This window comes from Monodon monoceros, unplaced genomic scaffold (assembly GCF_005190385.1).
Source record: "Monodon monoceros isolate NGI ecotype Baffin Bay Population unplaced genomic scaffold, NGI_Narwhal_1 Super_Scaffold_16, whole genome shotgun sequence".
In the NCBI taxonomy this organism is placed as follows: domain Eukaryota; kingdom Metazoa; phylum Chordata; class Mammalia; order Artiodactyla; family Monodontidae; genus Monodon; species Monodon monoceros.
This window is the reverse complement of record NW_021703772.1, coordinates 59,292,213-59,318,261: the sequence shown is the minus strand read 5'-3', so window position 1 is coordinate 59,318,261 and position 26,049 is coordinate 59,292,213. Positions and strand designations below refer to the sequence as shown.

At 40.8% G+C, this 26,049-nt stretch overlaps 1 protein-coding gene across 3 annotated transcripts in view; it reads left to right on the top strand.

Moving 5' to 3' along the window:
- The first annotated feature begins 12,888 nt into the window (after nucleotides 1-12,888).
- Nucleotides 12,889-26,049, top strand: part of CDCA7 (cell division cycle associated 7) — a 120,804-nt gene continuing 107,643 nt past the window's right edge. For 2 of the 3 annotated variants that reach the window (XM_029225488.1, XM_029225485.1), the window contains exon 1: nucleotides 15,715-15,785. The gene's annotated coding sequence lies outside the window, so the exon portion shown is untranslated. Of the gene's footprint in view, nucleotides 12,933-15,714; nucleotides 15,786-26,049 lie in introns of those variants that run through there. The other variant, XM_029225484.1, reaches the window with a different exon arrangement.

Here is a 26,049-nt window from a genome sequence, read left to right as displayed (position 1 = left end):
GTTAAGTGCTCAGTCCCACAAGACTGCCACCCACCCTCCTCAACTTGGAATGTCAATTGCAAGTCCACGTTGTCATCTGTGCTTCTGACCAGTGGGCTATAAATCAGAGGTTCCCATGATCCCCTCCTCGGGTTTGATTAATTTGCTAGAGCAGCTCAGAGAACTCAGGAAAACAGTCTACTCATTGTTTACCAGCTAATTACAAAATGATATAAAGGCTACAGATGAACATCCAGATGGAAGAGCTGTATAGGGCATGGTATGTGGGAAGGGGCTCGGAGCTTCCATGCCTTTTCCAGAAGTGCCACTCTCCCAGCACCTCCATGTGTTCACCAAGCCAGTTCTCCAAACTCCATACTATTGAGATTTTTGTGAAGACTTCATCACATAGACGTGATCAATTATTAACTCCTTTTCCAGCCCATCTCCCCTCTGGAGAACGAGTGGTGGGGCTGAAAATCCCAAACTTCTAATCATGACTTTGTCTTTCTTGTGACCAGCCCCATCCAGGAGCTTACCAAGAATCACATTAGTGCAAAAGGCATTCCCATCACCCAGCAAATGCCAAAGGATCTAGAAGCTTGGTGTCAAGAACCAGAGTCAAAGGTCAAATATTAGAACAAAAGATGCTCCTAATGCTCTTATCACTTAGGAAAGGGTTTTATAGCTCTGGGCCAGAAACCGGGGCAGAGACCAATGTATATAATTTCTATTATTTTACAGACTGGACAACTCTATATACAAAGGGTAATCAATTTAAATCAGTATCTAGGGCTTCCCTGGTGGCGCAGTGGTTGAGAGTCCGCCTGCCGATGATGGGGACACGGGTTCGTGCCCCGGTCTGGGAAGATCCCACATGCCGCGGAGTGGCTGGGCCCCTGAGCCATGGCCGCTGAGCCTGCGCGTCCGGAGCCTGTGCTCCACAACGGGAGAGGCCACAACAGTGAGAGGCCCGCGTACAGCAAAAAAAATAAATAAATAAATAAATAAAAATAAATCAGTATCTAATTGAGCGTCTACTGTGAGGAACGTCATGGACAAACTTCTTAAGAGTAGAAATAGAGTTTGTAGAATTTGAGAGCTAGGAAGGACTTAGGGATGACTTAGTATCCCTAAGTGTCCCTCGGACTGGAGTCAGATGTGTTCTAAAGGTCACACATCCTTTAAAAATCTTTTTAAAGTTTTCTGTCTGTATTCCAATAATAATCTAAAAAGATATGAGTGTATTTTGGATCACCTGTTCGGCCTCCTCAAACCTATGTACTGCTGTACAATTTCAGGGTTTGAGTCTGTGTTTTTGTTGATGCTAAATCAGGTTAACATAATTTTGGTGGCCTAATGATAAAAAAGGAAAACTTACTAATACAAATGAACTGCATTTATGCCAAAACCACTGCATTCAGTGGTTTTGTTGCGGAAATCCAAGGCCCAAGAGTGGCCGCTTGTCTAACACTCAGAAATGAATTGTCTGAGCAGACACACGTGCTGACAAAGCAAGAGACTTTATTGGGAAGGAGTGCTGGGGTGGAGGGCAGCAGGATAGGGGAACCCAGGAGAACTGCTCTGCCACGTGGCTCGCAGTCTCGGGTTTTATGGTAATGGGGTTAGTTTCCAGGTGGTCTCTGGCCAATCATTCTGACTCAGGGTCCTTCCTGGTGGCACGTGCCAAGATGGATTCCAGCGAGAAGGATTCTGGGAAGTTGGTAGGACATAAGGACTGGAGTCTCCTCTCTCCTTTTGACCTTTCCCGAATTCTCCCCGTTGGTGGTAGCTTGTTAGTTCCGCGTTCCTTTCCAGGACCTCCTGTTGTAAGATAACTCATGCAAGTGGCTACGATCTTGCCTGGCCAGGGCAGGTGGTTTTGGTCAGTGGTTCCCCTAACAGTTTGGTTTTCCAGTTGTTTGAACAGAGGAGGATGATGACAGAATTTGTGTAGTTGAGGGCACTGTACTCGTGAGGGAGACAGAAACTTCACTTCAAAAGACATCATTCTTCATATCTAATGAAATGTTTATTTTATTTTATTTATTTATTTTTATAGAATGTCTTTTTTTTTTTTGGCCATGCCGTGCAGCTTGCAGGATCTTAGTTCCCTGATCAGGGATTGAACCCGGGCCACAGCAGTGAAAGTGCCGAGTCCTAACCACTGGGCCACCAGGGAATTCCCCAGAATGTCTTTTTTTTTTTTTTTTTTTTGGAGTATAGTTGATTTATGATGTTGCGTTAGTTTCAGGTGTACAGCACCTGAAATTCAGTTATACATATATCTACTCTTATTTAGATTCTTTTCCCATAAAGGTCATTACAGAGTATTGAGTAGAGTTCCCTGTGTTATACAGTAGGTTCTTATTAGTTATCTATTTTATATGTAGTAGTGTGTATATGATCATCACAACCTCCTAATTTACCCCTTCTCCCCACCTTTCCCCTTTAGTAAACATAAGTTTATTTCCTAAGTCTGTGGATCTTGATTTTATTTATATTTAGCTTGTAAATTTGTTTGGGTTGTATAGTTAGTTGAATGACAACTATAAGGTAAGGAGGTTTTTTGGGTGGTGGTGTTTTTTTTTAAGTAACATTTAACCAAAATAATTTAGTAATACTGGCAGAATTTAAGAATTCTTTTTGTTTAAAAGGATACCATACATTACTCAAGTTTGAGGAACACTGATTTAGGTCAACTCTACTAATTTTCAGATGGTAGGTACAAGGCACTGAAATATAAAGAAATCTGTGAGCTACTTAAGACAGGAAGTGACTTATTCATGCCGAGTGCACGGAACTTAGATCCCTAGTCATCTGTAACTGAACTAAAAAAAATAGACCACAGCAAGATGGTGACAGAGCCAGGATGAGTTTTTTTTTCTTTTTTGCGGTATGAGGGCCTCTCACTGTTGTGGCCTCTCCCGTTGCGGAGCACAGGCTCCGGACGCGCAGGCTCAGCGGCCATGGCTCACGGGCCCAGCCGCTCCGTGGCATGTGGGATCTTCCTGGACCGGGGCATGAACCCGTGTCCCCTGCATCGGCAGGCGGACTCTCAACCACTGCGCCACCAGGGAAGCCCGGGATGAGATTTTTACACCTGTCTTCTTTCCTATTCCCTGCCCTCAGCGGCTTGTCAGCTCATTGCTTACCTGGATCACCTGTGACTTTCTTTTCTTTTTTTAATTGAAATATACTTGACATATAACATTGTAAATGTAAGGTGTACAACATGTTGATTTGATACGTTTATATATTATAATATGATCGCCATTGTGATAATAATTAGCACCTTTATCATGTCACACAATTATCATTTCTCTTTAGTAGTTGGAATAATCGAGATCTAGTCTCTTAGTAAGTTTGAAGATTATAATGGAATAGAATATTGTTGTCTATATTCACTGTGTTGTGCACTAGATCTGTAGGACTTATTTACTACTTGTTACAAGCTTATACCCTTAAACAACACTCTCATATCTCCCTACTCTTCAGCCCCTGCTAACCACTATTTTATTTTTTGTTTTTACAAATTTGGCTTTTTTGGAATCCACATATAAGTGATATCACACAGCATTTGTCTATCTCTGTCTCAACTTATCTCACTTAGCATGATGTCCTCAAGGTCCATCCAAGGTTACTGCAAATGGCAGGATTTCCTCCTTTCTCGTGGCTGAATAATATTCTTCCATTGTGTGTGTGGGGTGTGTGGGTGTGTGTATACACACACACACACACACACACACCCCACATCTTCTTTATCCGTTCAGCTGTTGATGGACGCTTAGGTTGTTTCCATATCTTTGCTATGAGAATACTGCTGTAATAAACATGGGAATGCATATATTTTTTCAATAGCCTGTTTCCATTTCCTTTGGGTCTATACTCAGAAGTAGAATTGCTAGATTATATGGTAAATTTATTTTTTTTTAGAAACCTCCATATTGTTTTCCATAGTATTCCAACTTCTTTTTCCTCTCCCATTCTCAGTAGTAGCAATAATTATAACCACAATTTTACTCTAGCTTGCTATGTGCCCAGTGCTTTATAAACATTATCTTGTTCAATGTTTGATTAGACTCCTCAAATCCTGAATTGTCTTCAGTTTTGTTTTGTTTACCATTTTGTTTTTCCCATGTCTTTGTCTTGTATAAGTTTCTTTAACTGGGCAGCTTTTCAGGATGAAAGGCTGCTGAGTGTCCCTGAAGGGTGACGCTATTGTGTCTATTACAGGAATCATGAATTAATGATACTTGTCCAGTCATTATCTCGAGAGCTTTTTGTTGTCCTTAAAGAGAGACAGTTCATTTTGCTTGGGATATGATTGTGGTGATTTGGTTCTCAATAAAAGACAGCTTCCATGCTGGTGGAAACCTTTGTATTTTAGAGTGTTCTACTGTGGGTTGCCTTCCTTAGGTTCCTTGAAAGAAAACACTCTTCCTCTTCCCCTCTCAATCCATCATTTTTACATAGACAGGTTTCTCAAACACAGACAGGAAAAGTATCACATGTAACAGTGCCTTCCCTTTATGCAATGCTTTACAACCAAGCCACAAAGGCTGGCCCCAGAGCCGGCAACACCACTGCGTTGAACACCCTTATCTCTGTTCTACAGAGGTGAAAAGATTTCCCTAGAAATCTAGAAGAATCTAGAGTGCTATCCAAATTGGAGCTTAAGTTTAATCTTTAATTCAGATTACTGTGGTCCCATTCACAACACTGTCTTTGTAAGACTGACTGCCATCATAGCTACAGAATAAAAAGAATGAATATTGTAGGGGAGGAAAAAGTTTCCCTCGACCCTCTTAGGGTCCCTGGCTGGGTCTGAAAATTAAACCAGCAAAGACAGATTAACAGGAGAAAAGCATACAATTTATACTAGCGGGGAAAATTCGCTCTTTAATTTTACGCATATCTTAAAAAAAAATTTCTCAGAAGATAGCTATTCCCCCCACCCCCGCTGTCAATCACTCTGTTATATGAGAGGCGTATCTCAAATTGTTAACAAGTTATTTTACTCAAAAAAATCTAGGCATATCTAAAAGATATATTTGTTCTATAGCTCCCTAGCACTGATGCTATATCAAGATTGAAAAGAGTGACTTTACATTGATTCTAGTTTAAAAACAAATGATTAAGAACACAAAAACATAAAAAATAACGCAATGATTATCAATACACTCTCTTTTTCAAATCATCGTTCCCGAGTTTGCTGATTGCAGCATTTGAAAACCAAAACATTACCATTAACAGGCTGGGGAGTGGGAAATAAATTCCACCACTTTCTGCACTTCCAGGATTTGACCTTTAACATTGGGCAAATTTGTAAATTTGCCGAAGTCAGGCTGGCTTGAGGTTAAGGAGGAGCTCAGCTTAGCTCATCTGGTTGTTGGATCCACCACTGAAAGTACCGGATCATTTACCAAAGTAAATAGAACTGTAAAGACTAAAACCAAACAAAATGAAAATCGATTTTTTTTAAGAGGTCATTCTGGGAATATTTTTTCTTCTCCTTACTGAAGGGTAGCTTCAATGTGCCACCCCAAAATTTGTCTCTTTGGTATAAGAATTATTTTGAGGGGATCATTTTAAAGCAACTGCAGATGCAAAGAAGGCTCTGAAAACAGTAGCAGTTACCCTTTGGTAAAGGGAAATCTTCGTTTATAAAGAAATTTACATTAGAAAGGGGGCCTGCTTTTTCAGCTGAGAGGCTTACCTGCAGTGGTGGGCAACCTTTGTTTACCAAACCTTCCTCTTCTCACCTTCCTCTGAGTTGCTTCCTCCTTTGAAGCCCCAGCTCCCATCTCTGTCCTTAGATCAGGATGGCATTTAAGTCTCACCTGTCTGGCTGCCTTTTGAGTCTCAAATCTTAGGTTCCAGTATGAATGTGCGTAATAAAATGGTTTTATTTTTCTCCTGTTAATCTGTCTTTATTATGAGGACGAGGGGTCTTAGCCAAGAACTCGGAAGAGTAGAGGAAAATCATTTTACCTCCCCTACGTTCCCTTAGAAAGCAGAGTGCTTAGCCCTTATTTCACTAAGATTACTCCATAATAAGAGTGAGATAAGTATCTTTAAAAGACAAAAGGGCCTATATGTAAAGTGCTCAGTTCGTAGCTGGCTCCTGCCAAGGGCTCAGTAGATTATAGCTGTTACCATTGTGGTTAGCAGTATTTTATTAGATCTTAAAACTCAAAATGGCCAGGCCTGAGAAAGAAGCAGTAAAACTATATTCCAGCTACTTGTTTTAGTCTTTTTATTAATCTTCTTTGTTTAAACCATTCTCCCGAGCCTTTTCCTTTGTTTTGTTTTTATATTGTTTTAAGGAGACTGGGTTAGTAGTGGGCCAATTTTTCAATTCCTTAACATTTTGTAATCCAGTCAGTTTCCGCCCACCCCAAAATAAATATACTTATTGCCTCCAGGCCTCGGCTATTTTTAAAGGGTTGTATATCTGGGACTTGGTTGTACAAGTTTGTATGTTCCTAAACACTACATACCATGATGGCTTGGTACCGATAAGTGGAACATCGCCTGCCATATCAGTAAGCTAAGGATGTCACAGTTCATCAGTGATTGCAGCCACAGCCAATGGTGAGTTGGTGAGCCCTGAGGGAACTCAGGAAGGAAAAGAATACCTGCCAGCTAATAGCCATTAGACTGCAGCCAGTCCCCACGGTGAGCTCTGAGGAAACTCAGGATATGAAAACACAGGATACTGGCCCCAGATGGCTGAGGTGTACATCAAAGGAGTGATTTCAGTGAACCCAGACTCTTGCATCTTCCCATATACAGAAGAGCGCTAAATTCCTTAACTTGACATATCTGGTTTTCTTTAATTAACAGTAATTGTTTGATGCTCAGACCACCTGCCCTCTGTTGCAAAACTCCTATATTTCCTGGCTCCCCACCTCGGCTCTTTGGAGCAGTTCTCTCAGGGTTGCTTAAGATGTTGTCTTCCGGGTTTGAAGTCCTAAAAATTCCAGCTGAATAAAACATAGCTCTCAACTTTTAGGTTGTGAATATTTTTTTAGTCGACAGTACATTGAATAAAATTCTGTAAATTTTTAATGGATCCCCACTATTCCAATCTAATATTATTACCTAAAAAGGACAACTAAAAAAACCCACGTGTGTGTGTGCGTGCGTGTGTGTGTGTGTGTATGTGTGTGTGTGTGAGAGAGAGAGAGAGAGAGAAAGAGAAAAGACAACGTCTGGAAGGATATACAATAAAATATTAATCTTGTCTCTGGGTGATTAGATAGCAGGTGCTTTGTATTTTATCTTTGTTTTGCTTATTTGTATAATACCTCAAAAATGAGGGTGAATTACTTGTATCGTTTTTTTAGTTAAAAATGTACTTATTATAATCTAATATCTTTAACATATGCACTACTATATATAAAATAGGTAAACAACAAGGACCTACTGTATAGCACAGGGAACTATACTTAATATTTTGTAATAACCTATATAGGAAAAGAATCTGAAAAAAAATACACACACACACACGTATATGTATAACTGAATCACTTTGCTGTACACCTGAAACTAACACAACACTTTAAATCAACTATACTTCAATTTAAAACAATTAATTAATTAAAAAAAGGAAGATATGGGGACTTCCCCGGTGGCGCAGTGGTTAAGAATCTGCCTGCCAATGCAGGGCACACGGGTTCGAGCCCTGGTCCAGGAAGATCCCACATGCCGCAGAGCAACTAAGCCCGTGTGCCACAACTACTGAGCCTATGCTCTAAAGCCCGCAAGCCACAACTACTGAAGCCCGCGCGCCTACAGCCCGTGCTCTGCAACGAGAGGTCGCGAAAGTGAAAGGCCCGCGCCCCGCGATGAAGAGTGGCCCCACTCGCCGCAACTAGAGAAAGCCCTCGCACAGAAACGAAGACCCAACACAGCCAAAAAAATATATTAAAAAAACAAAAAAACAAAAAACCATTCCCTGACCATTATCTAGAAACTTGCTGAGCTGATGGAAGGGCACAAAGTTTCTCAGACATTCTTTGCTCCTCCCTCAACAGCTCCTCCGCCTCCCGTGCTAATCACTCAAAACCTGGACCTCTATGCCTGGCACCTCTGATGATTCTGTTGCCAGGTGTAAGTGATACTGCTGAGGATCAAATCTTTGCCTTTTAAGCCCGTGTTTTCCATAAACCAGACTCCAAAGGATACTGAGGATGTGCTTCAAAGATATTCATTTGAATTTTTACTTCCATAGTGACATGCCCTCTGACCTAATTACTGTTATTACTCCCAGCCAGAAAAAACAAGTTGCTTTATTTGGAAATTAAGAGGAAAAAACCTGAGCCAAAAAGACCTCCTGCCGTTTCATATCAATAAATTGGAAGAAAATAACCATGCTCTCTACCCTTAAAAAAATGAGAGATCAGCAGAAATACTTTGTGATGGGCTGCATGCAATGTGGAAATATTTTTGTCTAATTTTTTATACTAATAAACTTCCAGAACTCTGAGAATCACATTGTTGGTTGTGACAGGTTGGGGGTTATAGAGGAGGAGTTTCATATGTATAAAGTTAATATAACAGTATGTGGAGATTATATCTAACCATGTGTAAACGTCCGGTATGGAAAAAGAGAATACTCAGCCACAAAAAAGAATTAAATAATGCCATTTGCAGCAACATGGATGCACCTAGAGATTATCATACTAAGTGAAGTAAGTCAGACAGAGAAAGACAAATATCATGTTATCACTTATATGTGGAATCTAAAAAAATAAGGCAAATGAACTTATTTGCAAAACAGAAATAGACTCACAGACATAGAAAATGAATTTATAGTTACCAAAGGGGATAGCGGGGCAGGGGGAGGCATAAATTAGGAGTTTGGGATTAAAATCTACACACTACTATATATAAAATAGATACCCAACAAGGACCTACTGTATAGCACAGGGAATTATACTCAATATCTTGTAATAACCTATAATGGAAAAGAGTCTAAAACAGAATATATATAAACATATATATGTATAACTGAATTACTTTGCTATATATTTGAAACTAATACAACATTGTAAATAAATTATATTTCAATAAAAATTGAAAAAAAATTTTTAAAAAAGAAAAAAAGAGTATAGGCCCAACGTTAGACTCAGCTGCAAAGCTGCAGAATGCTTTATCTAAAGACTGCAGAGGTAGCCTCAGTGTCCATCTGCCTCTCATCTGTAGGAGGTACCAGGCTAGGTGACAACTCCCAAGTGACTTTCTGGCCTTCCCTGAGTACCCAGGCCACAGAGAGTTTGATTTTCCTTCCTAAAAAGTTCGTACCACTTACAGTCTGACATTTATATTGTGTCACTTGATATTTTTAATTAATTGATTTTAATACAGAATATATAATAAAGTGTTAAAATGATCTCATTGTTTCTGTAGGTTGGTCTTCTCTCACTAGACAGTAGCTCTCTCCTCTTCAGGGTCATTGATAATATCCTTTGACCTTCCAATAACTCCACAAAAATAACAGGCACAGAGCAGCTCATACTATCAACTTGACTGAAGTGATGGTTTTTCAGGATAAAAACACCAATGTTCAAATGTCACACCAGCTCAGCCTACTGTTTCCTACCACATGTCAAAAGGCAAACAAAACACGTGCTTCATGAAACAAAATATATTTAAGTATTTAGCTATTTATTGCATTATTCTGGTGTGGTAGAAAGATTTTTTTCAGCCAGGTGACCTGGTTTACAATACCAGCTCTGCAAATTACCCACGTGACCTTAAGCAAATCATGTAACCTCTCTTAACTTATAGTGATTACTTCAGTGAGTCAGTCACTTAACAAATCTTTCATTATCATTTGATCTGTGCAGAAAGGGATGCAAAGGTGAACAAGGTCGCCTCAAATCTATCCAACACTTATAGTAAAGTTTTCATTTCTGCAATTTTTTTTGTTTTGAAAAGCTTTCCTTTTGTTGTGCTCTGAACATTCCCTCTTTAGAGCAATCTGTTCTTGTTTAAAATCTTCTCATATCTGCAGATACTAATATAGTCTTTTTTTCCCCAATGTTTATTTTCCCCCCCAGAGTCTCTGTTTTCACCAAGTTGCTTTTTCTCTATTTTTCTGTTTGTTTTCTGTCTCTTTCATATTACATGCTTTCCTCCAGTACCATCTTTTGGAGTAAGAAAAGCTGATAGGAAGCTCTGAACACTTGAGTGGAGCCTATCAGCTGTGATCTCACCATAGTGCAGTGGTTTTCTACATGTTTTGACCAAGTGAACAGTAAGAAATGCATTTTACATAATGACCCTGTGTATGTGGATCTTAAAAGCTTCACAGTACTTTGACAATACTTTCCTTTATTATATGTGATACAGTCTCATTTTTTCTTTTCTGTTTTGTGGACACAACCTACCGTAATAAATTCATGATGTAGTAAAGTATTATCACCATAAGTTGAAAAGCACCAGTAGAGATGATCTAGCTGGGCTATTTTCTGGAGGAATCCTGGTCAGTCCTTCTCTCTTGGACTTATTAGACAAGTACCCAGAAGATACTTTTCTTTTTCCCTGCATGGAGGGTGTCAACTAAAAAAAAAAAAAAAAAACCACAGCAAGCTGCAAATCAGATGGTTTATTTGGGGTTTTAAGTATTGCAATCCAGGACACACAGATTCAGGTAACCCCAAAAGAGTGTTGTGAGGAAGAGAAAGAGTCAGGGGCTTATAAAGACAAAAGGCCATGCCGTTGTTGAAAGTTGCCTGGTGAGAACTGTGATGGACTCTGACTTGAGTCAGAATATATTTGCTTTGAAGGAATCACAGATTGTTTCAGGTAGGGGTCTGATAAGTACAGTATTTTGAGTTTCTGGCAGGTGTTCTGGATGCCTTCATCAGGTCAAAAGGTCAGATTCCATTCAGGTTGAGATGTGCATAAGTCACACATCCGTAGCGGCTGCCCAGCTACATTTTGGAGAGCTCTTTTAATGATACCAACTTCATTTTGATTTTCCTTTCACAACAGTTCATGCCTGGTGGCCAGAGGTCTGGGAGCCTGGGAGTTGATCTTCAACATGTGAATGGTTATTAATCACCAATTTTTCAAGTTAGAGTCCCTCACTTCAGAAGCCCTTTATATTAACCTCTGCAGGTGATAAACCTCAGTCTCGGGAGAGAGGCAGCCACTTGGGGGTTCCAGTGGGGGAGGGGCCTGGGGCTCCAATTGCTCCTTTCTGAATTTCTGAATTCTGAAAACTGAATTTCAACCATTCCTCCTTTTTGTAGCTCACCTGTACCCCTCTTCAGAAAGGTATATGATGCTGCCAATTTCTGAGTCTTTTGGGAATTCTGCCCTGTAAGAGGAATCCATTTTCTTGTTTTGTTTGTTTGTTCGCTTTAATCTCTTTTTTTAAACATCTTTATTGGAGTATAACTGCTTGGTGTGTTAGTTTCTGCTGTAGGAATCCATTTTCTTAAGATGGTTCCCATTCCACCCATTCTTTTCCGGTTTGTAAAATGTTGCTGCTTTTGTTTCCTCTCCCAATTTCTTTGATTTTTCTCTTTTTAAAAACCAGCAAACAACCACCCCTGTTACTGTGGGTTTAGTGGAGTGTGGGAAGGGAGCATGGATCATTGCTGGTATTAAAGCCAACATGTAAACCAGCCTTTATATACAACTTCATATTTTCTTTAAAATTTTTAAATTTAACATTATAGCATAATCACTTACCTGTATAATAAAAAAAAATACTCGATAAACATCATTTAACTGCTGCTTATATGCCATTGTCCTTTCTTAAGAATTTCACCATCGTGGACATTGGGCTTGTTCCTAATTTTTCCCCGTTATGAATAATACTGTAATGAACATCTGTGTGTATAAAACCATGACCCGATTTTAGCTGATTTCCTTAGAACTGTTAAAAAACAAAATTCAGCTGAGTAAGTGTAAAGATCTAATTGGCTTTATTCAACAATTCACGAATCGGGGCAGCATCCCGATAGGTAGATAGAGAGGAACTCCGAGGGGCTGTACAAAGGGTAGAAAGGGGGCTTCCCTAGGGGCGCAGTGGTTGAGAGTCCGCCTGCCGATGCAGGGGACACGGGTTCGTGCTCCGGTCCGGGAAGATCCCACATGCCGCGGAGCGGCTGGGCCCGTGAGCCATGGCCGCTGAGCCTGCGCGTCCGGAGCCTGTGCTCCCCAACGGGAGAGGCCACAGCAGTGAGAGGCCCACACACCGAAAAAAAAAAAAAAATTAGCTTTACTGCCCCTCACCTTTAAAAAAAAAAAAAAAAAGGGCATTAAGGGTCAGGGATAAGGAAAGCACGCACTGCTTCAGGCAAGGTCACCTTCCCATGGGGGATGGAAGGGGTCTACCCGGTGGATTACCTCATTAGTACTGACCAGGCAATTCCGGACTGGCTAGTTAAAGGTTACATTCCTGGGAGAGGCAGAAACTGCAATTAGGTTAGGTACCGAGTCTTGGTTTGCTGATGTGGAGCTTAGCTCAAGTGACTCCATCTGGAGGCTGTTGTCTCTTTTTCTTTTAACAGAATAAATTCCCAGAGGAAATATTACACGAAAAAAGAGAATGCAGATATATGAAAGAGCAAGTTTACAAAAAAGTAATTCTCAAACTTCAGTTGCCTCAGAATAGCCTGGAGGGCTGGTTAAAACAGCCTGCTGGGCCCATCCCTAGAGTGAATGATTCAGCGAGTCTGGGGCGGGGCCCATCACAATTTGCATTTTTAACAAGTTCCAAGGCCTTGGCCAAAGCTGCAGGTTGGGAGCCACACTCAGAGAATACTGGTCTAAACCACAGACAGCAAACCAGTCTCGAACAAAAGAAGATAAGGAGGTTAACTGAGAATAGATGAAACCGCAGAAGTGTTTGTTGGTGGAAACTAGGCGAGAAGTTGCATCGTTTTTCTGCCTGAAGTAGGAGGTGGAATCCTCAGCCAGAAAAGGAGGTAAGAGTAGAGTAAGAGGTGTGATAAAAGGAGTGAGTGGTTTGGGTACACCTTGGTGGGATTTAATGAAGGAACTGACTTGGAACCCTATTAGCATTAACTAAGGGCATTGAAAATCTAGCTGAAACTAGCCGTCATACATCTAAAATGATGACTAGTTTCATCATTCTTTGATCTTTTACAACAGTGCTCAGCTGCCAGAGGAAGCCTTAAGGGCAGCCGCCCAAGGTGTGAGGCGCTCAGGCTAGGGGTGAGAGAGAGTGAAGCAGTGACCGTGAGGTCTAGGCCAGCGATGAAAGCTCTATCCAACTTGCCAGAGGGCAAGAAAAGAAAGAGTCAAATGACAGCACGTTTGATAAAATATAAAGCAGGCCTTGTGGAAGGGAGTGAGAAAGCTGCAGAGAGGACACGAGTGGTCTTGAGTCATGCTATTAGAGCTGACCATTCTGAGAGCGGAGCTGTTCTGAGGTGTGAGAAGAATTTGGAGATCAAGAGAATCTGATTGAGGAAATCTGAAGGTAAACTGTTAGATGGGTCATTTGCATGGGCATAAAAGTTCCTGAGGGTAATGACAAATCCCTGGTCACCTGGAGGTTGGTAAATAAGTAGCCCAAAGGGGGGATAGTGGAATTGAAGGGAGAGGTGGGGTGAAATCGTTGGGTGTCATATCTCTGGGCTCCAAGGAGCCCAGTTCTTTATGTCTCAGGACGGAAAGATTTCAGCGAGAGGCAAAGTGATAGATAAGAAGTGATTTATTAGAATAGGACGCTTGTGAGGCTTACAAGCAGGCAGGCAAGCTTTGCGCTGCCCCGAATACTTAGTGGGTTACAGTTTTATAATCAAAGGAAGGTGTGGGGAGAAGACCTTCTTTATCTTTCTTGAGTAGACATCACGTTTCCACCATCAGCTCCTCCTCCAGGTTGGGTTTTTCGTCCCTACATGGTCAGGTCAGGACTGTCATGGCACATTGGAAAAATTATTTCAGGTCTCAGTACCATGAGGGTCTTTCGTTTTGAAACGTCACCTTTCTATAAATGATTGTTTTTTTGTGTGCACAGAGCATGTGCTGGGGATCATTAACTTGATGACACCACTGGGAAGGTTGTAAGTCTTATTCTTCACTATTGTTTTATTGTTTTTAGGGAATTGTGCAAAGAGCATGTCCTAGGGGTCAAAGAGCATGTTTTGAGGGTCATTAACTTGCTGAGCTCACTGGGCAGGATGTAGGTCTTATGCCTGCCACCATTGTTTTATTGTTTTGGGGCTTGTCTCGTGCTTCTGGTGCACGATTTTGTTGCTAATCAAGTTAGCTTGATTTTGTTGTTAAGCAAACCAATCTGGCTTTGATGCTAAGTGACTTGTTCTGCTTCATGAGTCAAGCAAGCCCACACTGCTTCAGCATTTTCCCATTACTTTCTTGAGTGACCATTAATCTTACTGTGGTCTCCCAAAGCCCCCTAAAGTTCCCTCTCTAGCTACAATCCCCTAATGGGGTTTCTAAGCTATTTGATTATCCTACTCAATCCCTATCGGAAGTATACCTTTCACGTGAGAGATTTATTTCCTGCTTTCAGAGAGAAAGAAAGGAGGGTCACAGTGTCCCTTCTGTGTTGGCCATTTCTTTCTTTCTTTTCTTTTTTTTTTTTTTTGCGGTACGCGGGCCTCTCACTGTTGGGGCCTCTCCCGTTGGGGAGCACAGGCTCCGGACGCGCAGGCTCAGCGGCCATGGCTCATGGGCCCAGCCGCTCCGCGGCATGTGGGATCTTCCCAGACCGGGGCACGAACCCGTGTCCCCTGCATTGGCAGGCGGACTCTCAACCACTGTGCCACCAGGGAAGCCCCCTGGCCATTTCTTAAGTAACTTTAATTTAAAACAATGAATATGCCACTGAAGCACATTTGGGGGCAGCCTACTCTGGGCTCCAACAATTCCTATTAAGCTCTAGAGTTGGGCGGCTGCTGTTCTCTACCCGCCCCCCCCCCCACCACCACCCCAGGATCGTGGTCATTCTCAGTGCTCCAGGCAACTACTACCAATCTCTTAGAGTTTGCACTCAAAAATGAAAGTCCCTTGCCATTCTTGTGCTAGGCATTGGAACACTACGTCCCTGTTCTCAAGGATCTTAATGGCTGTGGTGCAGAGGAGAGAGTGGAAAACAAAACAAGTCTTGATGGGGGCTCAGAAAAGGAACACCTAACTAAGTCTAGAAAGTGAGATAGAAAATGACCTCTCAGAGGACATTTTTTTTTTTTTTTAGAGGACATTTCTTGGTGAGACAAAAGCTCTTTGAGACAAAGGAAGGAAGGAAGGAAGGTAGGAAGGAAGTTTTTTCAAAATGCAAATAAACCACTTAAGACAAAAGAATACCTATTGTTTCTCATTGCTATTTGTGGCCCACCTTCTGAGAAAAGGAGTTAGCCTGGGGCCAGGTGAAAAAACTAGGCGGCAGAGGGAGATATTTGTAGCTGGGTTGGGGAGGCTTTGCCAATTCTAGGGCGGCCCAGCTTGTAGGGAGAAAGGGTATAGACAAATATACTGCTCTCGGGTGTCACCCTCACTCTGCCTGTGAAATTGTTCACCTTTCTTTCTTTTTTTTTTTTTTGGTACGAGGGCCTCTCACTGTTGTGGCCTCTCCCGTTGCGGAGCACAGGCTCCGGACGCGCAGGCTCTGCGGCCATGGCTCACGGGCCCAGCCGCTTCGCGGCATGTGGGATCTTCCCGGACACGGGCACGAACCCGTGTCCCCTGCATCGGCAGGCGGACTCTCAACCACGGCGCCACCAGGGAAGCCCCTGACCTTTCTTTTAAAGAGAAAGACACACCCTAACTCTAAAGACTTGGCCCAAAAAAGGGTGAGTAGAGGAGGAAAGGAGAGAAAAGAGGCAAGCATGTTGGGTGTGGTCACGGAGAGTGTGTGGATAGAGGAGGGAAGCTAGAACAAGCCCCAGGTACACCGGCATCTTTAGCTTGGGCAGAGGAAGTGAGAATGAGTGCCTGTAAAGGTGGCTACATGGGTTCCTGGGGAAATGTAGCCAAGTCTTGGAAAAGGGAAAAAAGAACACTAAGTGATAGAGTAGATGGTGGATGGTGGGAGTTTTAAGAGGGAATGAAAAACAGGCAGTCATTGGAAAGGGCAAACAAATAAAAACCAATACGTAAGTGAGCTGGGCTGAAATTCTTGAATTTTTATTCAGTAGCAGATGGAGAGCCCCTGAGGTATTGCAAATAGGGGAACTATGTGGTTGTGTGTGTGTTAAAATCGCTCGCTGACCGGGAAGAATCTGGGTGGGTGAGTGGGCAGTTGGCAGTGGGACCGGAGGCAGGGAGATGATTCAGCCGTTACATACATCTCCTTCATTCTTTGTCCATCTTTTATTTTCGCTCTTCCCCTCCCTATCTATAGGAGCCTACAAAATCCTAGTCCAGAGACTTATTTTTCCTCCCAGGCTGTGTTGGGTGAGTTCTCCTTTTTACAGTTGTCAGAAGTGAAAGTGACAAATGTAACCTCTTTTTCACTGAAAGGAAAGAAGCCTTGCTAGGTTTTAACAAAAAGGAGACTGTCCAAATAGGTTTGTTATAAGTACTATAACCGAGAAACTCTCAGTTAGCTGTCCTGGCATCCCCAGGTGTTATCTTAATTTATTCAACATTTACTATACATCACTGTAGAGGAGGAAAAATAATTTTGCCTCTACCCTTCTTAGGTTCTTGAATGAGACTCCCCTGTAATAAAAAGACAGATTAACAAGAGGAAAATTTAATTCTGTTCCTATATACAAAAGCCCCACAAAGATAAGAGACTGAAAGACGTGACCAGAGCAGGAAGCTTTTCTAACTTTTAGACAAAGAAACAATAAATTTGTGAAGAACTGACAAGACAAACAGGTTTGGGCTAGAAGTAGTAAATGGTGAGGAAGTACCAAGATTTGCTTATCTAGTCTTTTTGGCCCTAGATTCCCTGTATCTTGTGGTGAGGATGCCTTCTACCCTCCAGGTACAGGGAAGGTACCTTTCACAGGGGAGATTTTTTTTTTTTAATTTCTGCTGTACAGCAAAGTGACTTAGTTGTACATATATATATATATTCTTTTCCATTCTGATTTGTCACAGGATGTTGAATATAGTTCCCAGTGCTATACAGTAGGAGCTTGTTTATCCATCCTATATATACTAGTTTGCATCTGCTCATCCACTAACGGAGCAGGACCCTATGGGATAGCCTTCCCCCATATCCTCTGCTTTAGCTCTTCTCTGAAGTACCTGGATAACAGTATTTGATGCACATTCCTGAGCTGTTTTACAGATGTGAAAACCCCCCACCAAATGGAAGATGTTAACTACTTGATGACCATGAGCACATAGCCCCAGGCCTCCTGGAGCCTAAGGATAGATAATGTTAACCCCTATGACACCACCCTGTTACCTCACCATCAACCAGTTAGAGACTTTTACATGTGCTGATCACATATCTTGCGACCCCCCCCTCCCTCACCTGGCCTTTAAAAATGCTTTGGTGAAAGTGTTTGGGGAGCTCGGGGGGTTTTTTTTGGGCTGAGCCACTCGTCTCCTTGCATGGCCCTGCAATAAACCTTTTTCTGTCTTCCAGATTCCGACGTTTCAGCTTGTTTGGCCTCACTCTGCGCTGGGCACACAAACTTGCACTAACAACCCCAAGCTGCCAATCCTTCCCTCCCCCTCCCCTTGGCGGCCACAAGTCTGTTCTCTATGTCTGTGAGTCTGTTTCTGTTTCGTAGATATGTTCATCTGTGTCGTATTTTAGATTCCACATATAAGTGATAGCATGTGGTATTTGTCTTTCTCTTTCTGACATACTTCTCTTAGTATGATAATCTCTAGGTTCATCCATGTTGCTGCAAATGGCATTATTTTAGTCCTTTTTCCATCACAGGAGATTTATCTCCTACTTTCAGGGGACAACGGAGAGTCAGTGTCCTTGCACTGGCTGTTTCTCCAGTACCTTTAATGAAAAATAAATGCCAGAGTGGCATATTTTGGGGTGACATGTCCTGAACCCCTGTATCAGTCATGGTACTAAGATGAGGACCATGAATCAGACCGGAACTGGTTTGCAAGGGAGAAATGGAGACACAGTGTAGAGAACAAACGTATGGACACCAAGGGGGGAAAGCAGCGGGGGGTGGTGGGATGAATTGGGAGATCAGGATTGACATATATACACTAATATGTATAAAATAGATAACTAATAAGAACGTGCTGTACAAAATTAAATAAGTAAAATAAGATTAAAAAAAAAAAAGACCGGGTCTTTGCTCTCCTAAAGTTTAAATTCTGGGTAGGTTTTGGATATGTGTGTGTGTATGTTGGGAGTAGTGGGTGAGACAGATTGTAAACAAATAACCATGAAAACTTAAGATTCTGAGAGGGACTGTGAAGACAATAGGGTCCTGACATAGAACATAATAGGGTTGAGGGGAGGGCTTTCTGAATGTAATACAGGGCCTAGGGGAGGTGACATTTGAACCTAGACTTTGAAGGCGGAGAAGGAATCAAAGTACAAAGGTCCTTTCAAGCAGACAGAATAGCCTGTGCGAAGAACTCTAGGTGGTTATGAGTCTGAGGTTTCCGTGGCTGAATCACGTTGAGCAAGGGGGGCCATTGGTATAGGATGAGATGGAGGAGTTTGGCAGGGCTGGAGCAGTGGAAAGCTAATGAAGGATTGTTTTGTTTTTGTTTTTGTTTTGCAGTACGCAGGCCTCTCACTGTTGCGGCCTCTCCTGTTGCGGAGCACAGGCTCCGGACGCGCAGGCTCAGCGGCCATGGCTCACGGGCCCAGCCGCTCCGCGGCATGTGGGATCCTCCCGGACCAGGGCACGAACCCGTGTCCCCTGTATAGACTAGAACAATGGCAGTGGCGATGGAGAAAAGTGGATGGATTTGTGATATATTTGTGGAAGTAAAGCAAGAGTATTTGGTGACACATTAGAAGGGAGAAACAAGGGATAGAGAGGACTGTCGACTAATACTTGGTTTTTAGCTTGATCAGTTGGGTAGACGATGATGCTATTTACTGAGGTAGAAAGATCTGGAGATGAGTGGCTTTTTGAGGAGGGAATTGGAGATCTATTATGACATGTTATATTCAAAATGACATCAAGTAGCTGATTTAATATACGAGTTTGGAGTTCAGAGAAAGGTCTTAGCTGGAGATATAACACTGGGAGTCACAGGATATGATGGAACCACTGTTCCTCAAAAACAGTCTGATAAAGTCACATCTTTCCTAATTGGAGAACATGTCATCCCTCGGTGCCATCTCTCAGGTAATCCCCACGTTCCACAGGCGATCACCATTCCGATTTCTATTGCCATTGTTTCATTTCACCTGTTCCGATACAGGTTTCCCCTCCACTATCTGAAAGTAGAGCGCTTCTATGAAACGTTTGGCAAGCCGAAATGGTGTGAAGTGAAAAAGCAATTACCTTAACACTTCTTGCTAACTGGTGCACAAAATAAATTGAGATAAAGCACAGACACAGTTCAAATCTGTGGCGGCTTGATGCTGGGTGTAGTTCCCGGGGAAGGAGGTTGGCAGTGCCACCTCTATAATGGTGGCTGGCGGCTGGCTGCAAAATAAGTGCTGTACGTTATTTTCATTTTTCACCTTTTTTTTTTTGTAAAAGTGAGAATCCTCTTTGGCTTTCTTTCCAGTGTGGAAAACAGGTAAAAGCGAAGAGGTTGTAAAGTAAACTTTCGGAAAGTGGGGGATACCTGCCTTGTACTTTGTTCATCATCCAGTTCAAAACCTTTTTTCCCTTGTGATTTCTTCTTTGACTCATGGATTATTTAGATATGTGCTGTTCTGTTCAATTTCCAAATATGTGAGACTTTTCTAGATGTCTTGATGTTGATTTCTAATTTAATTATCTTGTGGTCAGGAAATAGACTAGGTACAATGGCAATTCCTTTTGAAGTTTATTGAGACTTATTTCATAACCTGGAATAATGTGTATCTTGATGAATGTTTCATTTGCACTTGAAAAGAACATGCATTCTGCTACTCTACAGTTGCTGGATGAAATGTTTTATAAATGTTAATTATATAATTAGGTAAAGTTGCTTAATGGTGTTTTTCAAATTCTCCATATCCTAGTTTTTTGGTGTGTGGGTGTGTGTTGGTCTAATTCTATCAGTTTTTGAGACGGGACGTTAAAATCTTCAACTACAATTGTTTCTTTATTTCTCCCTTCAGCTTTGTCAGATTTTTTTAATGTGTTTTGAAGTTCTGCTATTAGGTTCATATACATTTAGGAATGATATGTCTTCCTGGTGAAACAATCCCTTTATCATTATAAAATATTCCTCTTTATCTCTGGTAATACATTTTGTTTCGAAGTCTAATTTGGCCTGTATTAAAGTGGGTCTCTTTTTGGGGACTTCCCTGGAGGTCCAGTGGTTAAGACTCTGCACTTCCATTGCAGGGGGCATGGGTTCAATCCCTGGTCGGGGAACTAAGATCCCGCATGCCATGTGGCATAGCCAAAAATAAAAAAAAAATGAAATAAAATAAAGGGGGTCTTTCATTGATAGCACATAGTTAGGTCTTCCTTTTTTATTCAGTTGGACAATTCCAGTCTTTTAGTTGGTTTGTTAGGTCCATTTACATTTGTTGTAATTATTGGTGTGATTAATTCAATTCCACTATTTTTTTTTTTTTTTTTTTTTTTTTTTTTTTTTTTGCGGTACGCGGGCCTCTCACTGCTGTGGCCTCTCCCGTTGCGGAGCACAGGCTCCAGACGCGCAGGCTCAGCGGCCATGGCTCACGGGCTCAGCCGCCCCGCGGCATGTGGGATCTTCCTGGACCGGGGCACAAACCCGTGTCCCCTGAATCGGCAGGCGGACTCTCAATCACTGCGCCACCAGGGCAGCCCCCTCTCTGTTAGCTTTTTAGCCTGATACCACAAGCCATTAAGACTGCAGATTTCTGCTTGAGTTCTAGCTCCCCTAGACATGGGAACATTCTGTATGAGTGGATCTCATCCAGTGAGTATAGTTCCCTTCTTTTAAGGCTTGAAGGCCCCTCCCGTTTTTGCTTGCTTCAGCCCCTCTCCAGTATCTTCAAATAGTTAATTACATTTTATCCACAGTTTATGACTGTTATCTGTGGGAGAGTTATTCTAGTGCTGGTTATTCTGCCATTATCAACACCATAACTCTCAGTTCTCTTTTAATCCTTTAAAAGTCTTTCTCATATCAATGAGAAAGCCTCAGTTTGATGATGTTATTTAACATCACACTTTTTGTTTTGTCCAAGAGATCATGTCTCAGACTTTAGAAGACAATAAAATCTAGTTAGAATTTAATAATCATGTTTCATATTTTATCCATCTATCATTTTATTGATGGCCAATTATACTGTTTTTCCAGTTGTAGCTATAATTTAAATTTTTATACAAGTAAAACAAGTGTGAGTCAATGTAAAGAAAACTAATAAGTAATAGTAGAAGGATTATACAGTTATGGCAAAACATAAGACAACAGTGCTGGGAATACTGAAGTTAGGAAAATGCCCTTCAATAACATACTTCCTGTGACCATGAGACACTGGTGAATGGAAGTTTAGCGTTAGGAAGAGAAGTCAGGACAGGAAATAGAGATTAGAGAATTCAAAGGCTTAAGACCTTCAGCCCAGTGGCATTGTAAGAATCAGGTTTTATAACTTTAATGTAAAATGTTGTTGAGAATACAGCCATTCTAAGAGGTTCTCTCTTTGGTTTTTATCCTTATAGGTTGTTAAATTTTATAAGAGTCAGTATAACCTGTTCAATTCCACTTCTGATTTATGTTTTTTATTTGATGTTTGCTTTCTATTTCCAACCATTGTGAAGGTAGCTTTAAAATACATCTATAAGTTCATTTGTTTGAATGTCTCTGATGAAACTTCAGTTTCAGAAATGTCTGTTGTTACCTTTCTGTTTTTTTCTACATTGATCTTGATCCTGAGGAGGGTTATAAATTTTCTTTTAAGTCATCTGACTCTAGTCCTAGATCAGGTCGACATCACCTGGAAAGTAACACTTTTGTTATCCAAGAATATAAAGAAAATAAACCCCCAGGGAGGCAGCATTGAAAAGAGATTAGAAAAGGGGCTATCAGGATGATAATCCAATTTAATCAGCTCTCCTTTTTCTAAACTCTCTGCTACCAGTCCTTTTTACCCTGGCTTTTTAAGGATTGGTATGACTAACTGGTGTTACTATTTATTTATTTATATAATGAAGGCACAGTTTTAGTTTCTTAAGTAAGTAGGTTTTAGTCAGTTCACTGTGGAGTAACTGGTTCTTTGATCTATTTTGAAGGGTGGACTGAAGAAAAAATTCCTGACAATTCTGTTAAGGGCCTCATGTCATGGACATGATCCTTATACTGTCTTTTCTAGCTGGTACTATGCTAAAATTGCATTATGCTAAAACACAGACTTTGGAAATACAAATACTTTTGATGAGAAGTCAGTGGCCTTTGTATTCTCCTGTATATAATATATATATTTTAACAGCTTTTAAGATTTTTCTCTTCATCTTTGGTTTTCAGAAAATTTACGAAGGACATCACGGATGTGGTTTTCTTTGTATTTTTCTTGCTTGGGGTTCGCTGAGCTTCTTGAATCTATAAATTTGGGAAATTTTCAGCTATTATTCCTTCAACTATTTTTTTCTGCCTCATTCTCTCTGTGCTTTCCTTTTAGGACTCTGATTACACATATATTAGAATTTTTTATATTGTTTCTATAGGTCACTAAGTCCCTTTTCTATTCTTTTTCCATTTTTCTCCCCAATCTTTTTTCCTCTTTGTTCTTTATAGTGGATAATTTCTAATCACCTGTCTTTATGCTCTCTTACTCTGACATCATCTCCAATCTTAAGTCTATCCATTAGATATTTTATTTAGGTTATTTTCTTTTTCTTTCTTTTTTAAAATAAATTTATTTATTTTTATTTTTGGCTGCATTGGGTCTTTGTTGCTGCATGCGAGCTTTCTCTAGTTGCGGCGAGCAGGGGCTACTCTTTGTTGTGGTGCGCAGCCTTCTCATTGCGGTGGCTTCTTTTGTTATGGAGCAGGGCTCTAGGCGTGCGTGCTTCAGTAGTTGTGGCACGTGGGCTCAGTAGTTGTGGCTTGTGGGCTCTAGAGCACAGGCTCAGCAGTTGTGGCACACGGGCTTAGTTGCTCCTTGGCATGTGGGATCTTCCTGGACCAGGGCTCGAACCCGTGTCCCCTGCATTGGCAGGCGGATTCTTAACCACTGCGCCACTAGGAAATTCCCTATTTTATTTTTCAAATCCAGAAGTTCCATTTGGTTCAATTTGTATACTTTGATTTCTCTCCTGACAGCTTTTATTTGTTTATTACAAGATATTTTCCTTTATGTCCTTGAGCTTAGTTATAATAGCTGTTTTATCATCTTTCTTTGCTAACTTCAACATCTGGGGAATCTTGAGGACAGTCTGCATTGATTGCCTGAGTCATGAGTATTTTCCCCCTTGTCTAGTGATTTTGGGTTTTATTCAAAACATTATAAATAATCATTGTAGACACTTTGGATTCTGTTCTGTTCTTCCAAAGAGTCTTGATTATTTGTTTTAACAGGAGGTTAACTGGGCCTGCTTCAAACTCCACACTCAGACTCCCTTGCAGTTGGTAGCAGCTGAAATCTCTGCTTAGTTTTTTTAGCAAAGAACTTCTTGGATCTCTCATGCACATGTAGTTTAGGAATCAGCCAAAGATTTGGGCAGAATTTACATGCAGAATTTGAGGCAACCCGTTTATGACTCTTCTTTTTGAGATTTCCCCTCAGTTTCCAGTTGCTGTTTCCATTTCAAACTCTGGTTCTTCAAACCAGTAAGACTGCAGGATTCTATTGGCGTTTTAGCCACCCTGTCTTGTGCCAACTAAGGACTGCCTTCAGGTAAAAGGACATAAAAATGGGAAATTCACACAGCTATTCCCTTTTTCCAACTATAAACATCTTTGCAGTTCCTGTTTGCTTTTGGTCACTCTCTAGTGCCTTTGGGCAACTGATTTTTATATTTTTGTCCAAGAGTGTTGGTCCTATAGGAGCTCTACACCATTACTGGAGCAGAACCTCATAAGCACTTATTTGTCTTATATTTGATTTAATTTGTCTCTGTGTCTTTGCAAAAAAGTTAATTGGCCTGATTTAGGGACAGTATTTTTATTTTAGACCTTTATTTTACAGATAACTACTCAGTATTTTTTTAAGCTTAACAGTTTTATTTTTTAATTAAACATTTTATTTATTTTGAGATAACTGTAGATTCACATGCAGTCATAAAAAATCACGGAGACGCCATCTACCCTTTACCCAGTTTCCCCCAATGGTAACATCTTGCAAAACTACAGTACAATGTCACAACCAGGAGATTCGCACTGATACAGTCAAGATACAGAATATTTCTGCCACCACAGAGATTCCTCATGTTGCCTTTTTATACCTGTGCCTACTTCCTTTTTGCCCTCACTTCCTCCTTAACCCCTGGCAACCACTAATCTGTTCTTCATTTCTATAACTTCATTATTTCAAGAATGTTATATAAATGATAACCTTTTAGGATTCGCTTTTTTCACCAGCATAATTCTCATAATTAATCCACATTGTCATTAATCTGTAGTTCCTTTTTTTTGTTTGTTTTTGTGGTACGCGGGCCTCTCACTGGTGTGGCCTCTCCTGTTGCGGAGCACAGGCTCCGGATGCACAGGCTCAGCAGCCATGGCTCACGGGCCTAGCCGCTCCACGGCATGCGGGATCTTCCCAGACCGGGGCATGAACCCGTGTCCCCTGCATCGGCAGGCGGACTCTCAACCACTGCGCCACCAGGGAAGCCCAGTTCCTTTTTATTGATAAGTAGTATTCCAAGGTATGGATATACCTTGTTTGTATAAACTTTTTCCCACTGAAGGACATCTGGATTTTTTTCCAGTTTTTTACTATTATGAATAGAGCTCCTGAAAATTCATGAGCACGTTTTTGTGTGAACATAAGTCTTGATTTCTGTGGAATAAATGCCCAGGAGTGCAATTGCTGGGCCCTATGTAGTTGCATATTTTGTTTCTTTTTTTTGAATTTTATTTTTTTATACAGCAGGTTCTTATTAGTTATCCATTTTATACATATTGGTGTATATATGTCAATCCCAATCTCCCAATTCATCACACCGGCCCGCCCCCCCCGCATATTTTGTTTCTTAAGAAACTCAAAACTTTTCCAGAGTGTCTATGTCATTATACATTCCCACTAGGAATATATGATCCAGTTTCTCTCCATCCTCACCAGCATTTGGTGGTATTACCATTGTTTATTTCAACCTTTCTGATAGGTATATAGTGTTAATCTCATTGTGGTTTTATTTTGCATTTCCCTAATAGCTAATGATACCAAACTATTTTCATGTGCTTATTTATCACATATATTTATTTCTTCTATGAAATGACCCTTCATGTGTTTTGTACACACACAAATTGGATTGTTTGCTTTTCTGCTGTTGAGTTTTGAGAGTTGATTATATAATTTAGATACTAGTCTTTTCCCAGATACACAGTTTGGAAATATTTTCTCCCAAACTGTAGCTTGTCTTAATTTTGTAAACATTTGGTAGAATCTCCAGTGAAACCATGTGGGCTTGGATGTGTCTTTTGTGGCAGTTTTTAAATTACACATTCAATTACATTGAGTTATAAGATCTTCAAATTATCTATTTCATATTGGGCAAGTCATGGTATTTTGAGAAACTGGTCATTTCAACTAAGTTGTCATATATATGTGTGTAGAGTTGTTGATAGTATTCCCTTATTATCCCTTTCTTGTCTGCAGGGTCTGTAGTGATATCCCCTGCTTTATTTCTGACATTGGAAATTGTTTAACCTCTTTTTATCAGTCTTATTAGAGAATTGTCAAGTTTATTGGTCTTTTCAAAGAACCATCTCTGTCTCATTGATTTTTCCCTATTGCTTTTCTGTTTTCAGTTTCATAATTTTTGCTCTAATTTTTATTATTTCTTTCCTTCTGGTTGCTTTGAGTTTAATTTGTTCTTCCATCTTGAGGTGGGAGCTTAATAAAATATT